Raw genomic sequence first — 7,891 nt, forward strand, 5'->3', positions numbered from 1 at the left:
CCTCAAGTCTTATATCCCTCATTAGACTTTTACTTCATACAGGTGTAGGGCATTTCTTGAAATTTTATGTTTTGTGTTGCTGATGAGAATGTCACCTCGCGTTGTGGCTCCTAAATGGCTGTCTGTATGTACATGCACACAAACTTGTTACAAATTATTTTTTATCTAGCCAACATATAAACTTTTTTTCTTCATGATTTTCATTTGATTGAGTTTTCCAGTATACAAATACACTATCTATAAATGTACCCTATAAATAAGGGTAATCCTGCCTTCTCATTGCCAATATTATACTTTGCTTTTTATTCCCTGTCCTCAAACTTTGATGAATTGCTGTAGCCTATTTCCCAAGAGTGACTGACCAAACCTAGTGACTGTGGGCAAATCACTTAGCCTCATGAGAGAGTTGGATTACACTCTACCTTTTGAGTCATTGCTTCCATTTGTGTTAATTAGTAAGGGCATCATCTTTCCAACACAGTTTGGTGTCTAAACTTAATTTTTTCCCCTATATTATTTCTGGTTACCAGAAATTCATGTTATTGAACCATTACTTATGCCAAGTTACACTGTCTTAATTTAAGGTACCATTTCTGCCTGATAATATAAGTGGATGATTTAGATAATAAATGCCAGCTTCGTTTGTATAGTCATTAGCTTCTTTTATAAATGCAATACTTAATCTACCTTCCACCGCCCCTATCTCCCGCAAATAATAATTTGTCTCTTCACTGATACATTTACAGGGCTTTAAGGTTTAGTCACATACCTCAAGCTCTCTTTGCTCCAGTAGCTCCTCTGCTCAGGAGATAAGTGTCTGATACTTAACTGAGAGGAAAGAGTGACAGAGATAGGTTCTAACTACCACATTTCCAGAGTATCCTTTCTACAGCTAATAATAAAATACCATAACACTCACAATGTATCTCCAAAATTAAATATTGAGCAGATATCTATCAATAAAAGGTGAATGGTGGAGAGCACTCACAGATTGGCTTCTCAGATAGCCTTTTTAAGGAAAATTCATGGAACTGAACAACACAGGTATGTAGTCAGACTGGATGTCAGAACCCAGCCCTTGGGCTATGGAAAATTTATGCTGCATAACCAGAGATGTGCCAGTCCCTTTCCTGGTATAAAAAGAAGTGGAGGTCAAAGGGATCAGTAGGTACCATACTCAATTTGAGGGGCCTCTGATTCATCTGAGGTGAGGCCACTTTTATTCCACTTCTGACACCATTTTGTGAGCCTAAATAACAGCAGGAGTCTCGCTAAAAGAAAATAGTATTTGGGAATGGGTATTGAAATGGGAAAATGTAAACTGTGTGTATTCAGGGAAATAAAGGAAGACAAAGGTTTTTAAAAGAAAAATGAGGATTACCTAATTACTTTGAGATAATTAACCTTGACTATGTAAGCCAAAAATAAAATTGTAAGCACCCCCACCCAAACCATCTGAATGGACCCCTCCTCTTGGCCAAGCACATTCTAAAGTTAACCTAAAAACTAGTTCAGACCGTGATGGGAAGGGAGAGTTGGACATAACTCATTATACCCTCCTCCCTTTTGGAATCAAAAGAAAAACCGACCAGCATTAAACTTAAGTCTGATAAGAAACATTTACAATCTATTATCTCTGAAGTCTGCTACCTGGAGGCTTGATCTGCCTGATAAACTTTAGTCTTCACACCCCTTTTCATCATAACCCAGGCATTTCTATTGATTCTGGGTCTTTAGATAACTTTTTCAACCAATTGCCAATCAGAAAATTCTTAAATCTACCTACAACCTGGAAGCCCTACTTCAAGTTGTCCTGCCTTTCCACATTGAACCAGTGTGTATCTTATAGGTATTGATCGATATGTCTCCCTAAAAAAATATAAAAGGAAGTTGTATGCTGACCACCTTGGGTACATGTCATCAGGACCTCCTGAGGCTGTGTCAGGGGCACATCCTTAACCTTGGCAAAAAAAACTTTCAAATTTATTGAAAGTTTATTTATTCATTACTATGAATTGGTAATGAGGAAGGGATTCTTCTTTTTTCTTTTGAGATGGAGTCTCGCTCTGTTGTCCAGGATGGAGTGCAGTGGCACGATCTTGGCTCACTGCAACCTCCACCTCTTGGGTTCAAGCAATTCGCTGCCTCAGCCTCCCAAGTAGCTGGGATTACAAGTCCCTGCCACCATGCCTGGCTAATTTTTTTTGTATTAGTAGAGACAGGGTTTCACCATACTGGCCAGGCTGGTCATGAACTCCTGACCTCATGAACCACTCAACTTAGCCTCCCAAAGTGCTGGGATTGCAGATGTGAGCCACCATGCCCAGCCTGATGAAGGGATTCTGAGTAAAGGTGCCCCTGACCTTTGATAAATCTATTGATAAATCTGTTGGTGATTGGTACCAGCTTGAGCTATCCTTATGGCTCAAACCAAGAGGACAATTCGCTGAGGCCTGGGAACTCCCCCTGCAGAAAATCCCTGATCTCTCAAAATTTGGCTGAGATCTAAAGCTTATTTTGCTGTACAACTCCTTTTCTAGAGTTTTACTTGCTTCCAACAAGGAAAGCAAGTTTTCCTGTTTCTATCATGATGGATAGCAGTTAACTCCTTTCTGGAGTTTCAGCTAGTTTCTGACAGGGAGGGCAAGAACATTAGGTCTGTTCTTCTGCACAATTCCAGGGTTTTTTCCTGCTTCTAAGATGGTAAAGAGCAATCTTATGCCTGGGCTCTATTCCTAAGTAAATAGCTGAATTGGGATTTTTTTGTCTTGGAAATTCTCCTTGATGACTAAAAGTTGAAATTGACAAGCAGCTGGTTTTAATTTCTCCTTACCATTAGAGCACTCAGTAATCATGTTGGGATTTTTTGTTGTGCTGGCCTTTCTCCCACGGGATTTGATCAGCTATAACAAACTTGGTCAAATTCGAATGAGAATTCCAAATTAGAAGAAACAACGCCTCTGAATTGGCTAAAATTTCTGACAGCTGCAAAAACAAAAACAAAACCTGGTTCTTGGTTTCTGTGTTCACTTCCTTTCTTAAAAAAAAAATTGTTATTTTGCTTACTTTTGTTCCACGCTATTCTTCCTTCCCCCTTCACCACCTCCGGTACCAAGAAAAATCTAGAGGAGGGTTCTAATGACTCAGACTCCTTACAGAACTGAGAACAAAGATGCCACTCAAATCCTCTTTTGGGATATTCTGTTTTCTTCATAGAGTTTCAAGAGTCATGGGCAGATTCTTCTTAGATTTAAAGCTCTGCTTTCCTGCATTGCATACCTGATCTTTTTGGCTTTTGGGGTCACCAGAGATTACCTTGTGCTGTGAGAAGAATTGACCTTGGAGTGTGTAATGGCAGATAATAGATACAAAGTTAGGAGTGGCTGAGGACAGTTTACAGCTTGTCTTAGCTGTTTTTTTTTTCTTTTTCTCTCCAAGAAGTTGTTGTTTAGGATCCTAATTCTAGTTCAGAAGTACATTCTAAAGAGCTTTCTCCATTGCCTTTTCTCCCAAAATTAATCTTGATTGGCTTCTCTGTGTGTTTGTGAGGGCAACTGAACTGTTGTTTTTGTAGATAAATGTCAGACTGAGTATCCTAAGCTCTGAAAAGAAAGGGCATTTTGCTCCTTCCCCCCAAAAGGCATCCCTGAGTGACTGGGGTGGAGCCTGATGGGTTGACTACTACCACCATGAAATGCAGCTGCCCTACAGGAAATCCCCAGCAAAATTAGTTTCAAAAAGCTCATCCAGGAAGCACATATAGGAACTCCATGTTTTGAGCCCTCGGAGGACTAGACCTCCAGAGAGAGAAACTGAGACACCTAAGAGGGCAGCAACAATTCAGTGTGACACTGTAGAGCCCCACCCAGAATCAGTACGTTTTGATCCACTACACTAAACCCTAGGCCACAGCTCAGTTCCTCCTTTTAGGAAAAAGTGTTGGGAACAAATTTTCTAAGAATATAGGAAGACGAGGAGAACGATGCCTCTCATGCACCTCCTTTGGTTTTATGGTACCTCTACTTGCAAGTGGTTGCGTAAATGGAAGGGCATGCCAAGTTTTCTAGTACTCCAGCTGGTTACACATTAGGTCTGTTCTTGTGCACATTTTAAACTGATGGGCAAATTACATCAGGGAAAATTCAGAACCTAAGTTCAACCTGCAACTGTAAAGATCCTAAGTTCTCTATCTCTCTACTTTCTTTTCCATCTGCTTTGTCTGCTATTATTAACACATTTTTACTGAGATAAAACCCACTGTTTGCATCCAACAATTTCTTTTTGTTATTGTTTTTGCAAACTGCTAAGTTTGTATTAACATCTCCTGGATAAAATTTTGAAGTGAAAGCTATGTGATCTTTATATGACTGTGTGTATGTTTATGTGTACAAACATGTATTTTTTCATGTGTTTTTGGCCAAAAGGTACTAAATTGGCTCAAAGTTGAATGGGTACTCCTACATGTGACAAGTAAAATCTTTTATAAATAAGCTGGCTTTAAAATTATTAGTAAAGTAATATTAGAAATGTCTTATGAATTGTCAGCATACATTTTTGTTTGCATTTATTGATCAGCAATTACATACTTATTCCTGCCAAATACTGTAAGGTGTCAAAATTTGGCATAAGGGTTACAAAACTGTAAACCCAAGTGTTACGGTTGGATCTGTATCCCTGCCGAATCTCATGTCAAATTGTAATCCCCAGTGTTGGAAGAGGAGCCTGGTGGAAGGTGATTGGATCATGGGGTAGTTTCTCATGGATTTACACCATCCCCCTTGGTGTCATGGTGATAGTAAGTTCTTGTGAAATCTGGTTGTTTAAAAGTGTGTGGTACCTCCCCGACAACCTTCTCTTCCTCCTTCTCTGGCCATGTAAAACATGCTTGCTTCCCCCTCACCTTCCACCATGATTATAAGTTTCCAAGCAGAAGCCACTCTGCTTCCTATACAGTCAGCAGAACCATGAGCCAGTTAAACCTCTTTTCTTTATAGATTACCCAAGTTTAAGATATTTTTTATAGCAATGTGAGAACAGACGAATACACCAACCCAAAATAGAATGATCTTTGCTTGTGTAGTTTTTGATAAATAAGAGATTAAATGTTGTTGGTTTAATGAAAACAGCTAAATTTGGAATTATTGGTAAAATAACCATATATTTAATCTTAAGGTTCTTACTTAGGTAAACACCTGAACTTCACAGGCTATAAAAATAGTTGACAGGGAAATAACTTTAAATGATAACTACCACAGTTTTAATAAATAATCTAGGTAAAATATTAAAATAATTAAGTAAATATAAAGGGATAAATACTTGTAAACAAACTTGTCATAATTTAGAACATAAAGTTATATTAAATTCAATAATAGTTCATTAAATATCTGAGTATTTTCTAATTTAAAAATTATATTTATTGTTTCTAAGAAATGTGTTCTTATTAAAAGGCAAATAATTTTTGTCTTGAAAACTCAAAGCTTAAAGGTCATGTGTAAAACAACAAAAAGAACTAGGAAATAGAGCAATATAAAAAATTATAGATATAAAGAGATACTTTTGGTAAGAAAGCTTAAAAGAAAAGTAATTTTATATGAGAAAATTATTGTTTGGTGAATTTCTGTCCTAAGATAAAATGACTGGGTTGTTCAAGAAAGAGTGATACTTAGATCAAAGCAGAAAGTCCAAGCATGTTGTGAATGGTCTGTGTAAGTCATAATAAGGTTAATAAAGGAATTTATAAAAATATTATATGATTAAGCTGGCTATAATTACAGAAAATTTTAATTTTTTTTTAAAAATGAACTTTTATGTTAAAAATACACTAGACTAGGCATGGTGGCTCATACCTGTAATCCCAGCACTTTGGGAGGCCGATCTGGCATATTGTCTGAGGTCAGGAGTTCAAGACCAGCCTGGCCAACATGGTGAAACCCCATCTCTACTAAAAATACAAAAGCTATCTGGGTGTGGTGGCAGGTGCCTGTAATCCTGGCTACTTGGGAGGCTGAGGCAGGAGAATCACTTGAACCTAAGAGGCAGAGATTGCAGTTAGCCAAGATTGTGCCATTGCACTCCAGCCTGGGCAACAAGAGTGAGACTCTGTCTCAAAGAAAGACACACTAATACAAAACTAAAGAATTGGTTAGAACAATATTTTATTTAAAATATTGAGTTACTCTTAATGCACAAACTTTTTAATTTTTAAATTCTGTAATCTTTCTTTCTTAAATTATTCAGATTGGTATCTCAGTCCTTTTCTCTCTTTTGAGAAGGCCTAGGATGGTAACTCTCCTTCAACTTCTATTTGGTCTTATAACTTTTTTTTAGTTAATAATCTAAAGTAGGGGAGAGAATTTTTGAAAATAGGCAAATAAAAAAATCTTTTGGACCTGCCTTTGTCTATATATCTGTTATATCTATATGTTTACATGTGTCATCTGGAAGTGATATTTCGCTAACAAGCTGTATGAAAGAGCTCTAATCAATTGGCTTAAAGAATGTTAATGCTTATCAGACTGATAGAAGCTGGCTCAGAAGCCTTTTAGCTCACATCACTAGTAATCTTTGGTGAGATTCATTTGGTAAATTTAATCTCAATTATTTCCAGTAATTTAAAATCTTAAAGTCATGTTAGGTTTAAAGGAAGTAAACTTAGGGTTTTTTTGTTTTTTGTTTTTGCAGGGGGACATCTGTATTTATTTGAGGCACCAAAGCAATAGGACTCCAATGTGGGGCTGGGCTGAGGCAGGGCTGGCTGGATTTGGGGCAGGGGCCTAGAATGGGGTGGAACCACCAGGAATTTGTGCCTTATGCCAGGGAGGAGCCTGGCCTCTTCAACTTGTGTGTGGTGACCTGATATTCCATTTTGTGACATGGAGAACCTCTGTGCAGGACCCCTCTTTTGGTTAAGAACTTTCCTTTTGCTTAATAAGTTCCACCTCCTCACCATTCAATGTGTCTGCATACCTAACTGGTTGTGAGACAAGAACCCAGCATTAAGCTCAACTAAGGAGCAAAAAATCTTTCATCATTTTGGTGGCCCATATCAGGACATGTGGAAGGGTGAGTAAAATGTGGTCCCAAAATATCTCTTTTTCTTTTGTTTCTGAGATTTCTTGTCCTCAGGTGTTTTCTAAGGACAGGGAAAATTGCACCCCACCACCACCCCGCCACCCCCACCCCCATTGCCCTCAGGGATTGGGAGTGTTGGCCTCAGTCCAAGCCAGTCTTTTATGGCATTTTCCTTCTTTTCTGGGAAACAATAATGGCACCTATCTTTTCTTTTACCATGTTGGAGGTGTCCCACACCCACCCCAGTGGCCACAGGCACATATGTGGGATGGATGGGCAAACAGCATTTCCCCATTCCCCCTTCCATCCTGGCTGAGGCACATGACTCTGTCTGCTGCATGTGGTTTTTGTCCAACAGCTGTGCAGAGCAGGACTGAGCCACAGCTGCTGCAGGGGCTCCAGGGCAGTCTCAGGGCCCAGGCCCCATGCAGCCAATGGGCCAGTGTCCCCTGCCACATGTCCACAGAGTCTTCCCCACCCCCAGCCAAGGGGTCTAACTCGGTCCAACAGCAATTAAAAGTTTCTCTCCCTATTGGAGAAATCTATTTGCATAAGAATAAGAGGTTTCTTACCCAGGCATCTTTTTCTTTTTTCCATCTTGGCAGCAGTTGACACAGCCCTGCATTTAAGCTGCTTTCTTTTCCTTTTGTCCACCAGATCAGAAGTTAGTAGGTTGGTGCAAAAGTAGTTGTGGTTTTTTTCCCAATACTTAGAATTGTGGGGATTACGCTTACTTTTGCACCAACCTAATAACACAGCCCTGTGGGCAGAGGGGGCTTCTTTATGCCAGAAGTTCTTTTCCTTTTGGAAGTCATCTTAT

Source organism: Aotus nancymaae, unplaced genomic scaffold (genome assembly GCF_030222135.1).
Source record: "Aotus nancymaae isolate 86718 unplaced genomic scaffold, 86718_ANA_hifiasm-v0.15.2.pri h1tg000040l, whole genome shotgun sequence".
Lineage (NCBI taxonomy): Eukaryota > Metazoa > Chordata > Mammalia > Primates > Aotidae > Aotus > Aotus nancymaae.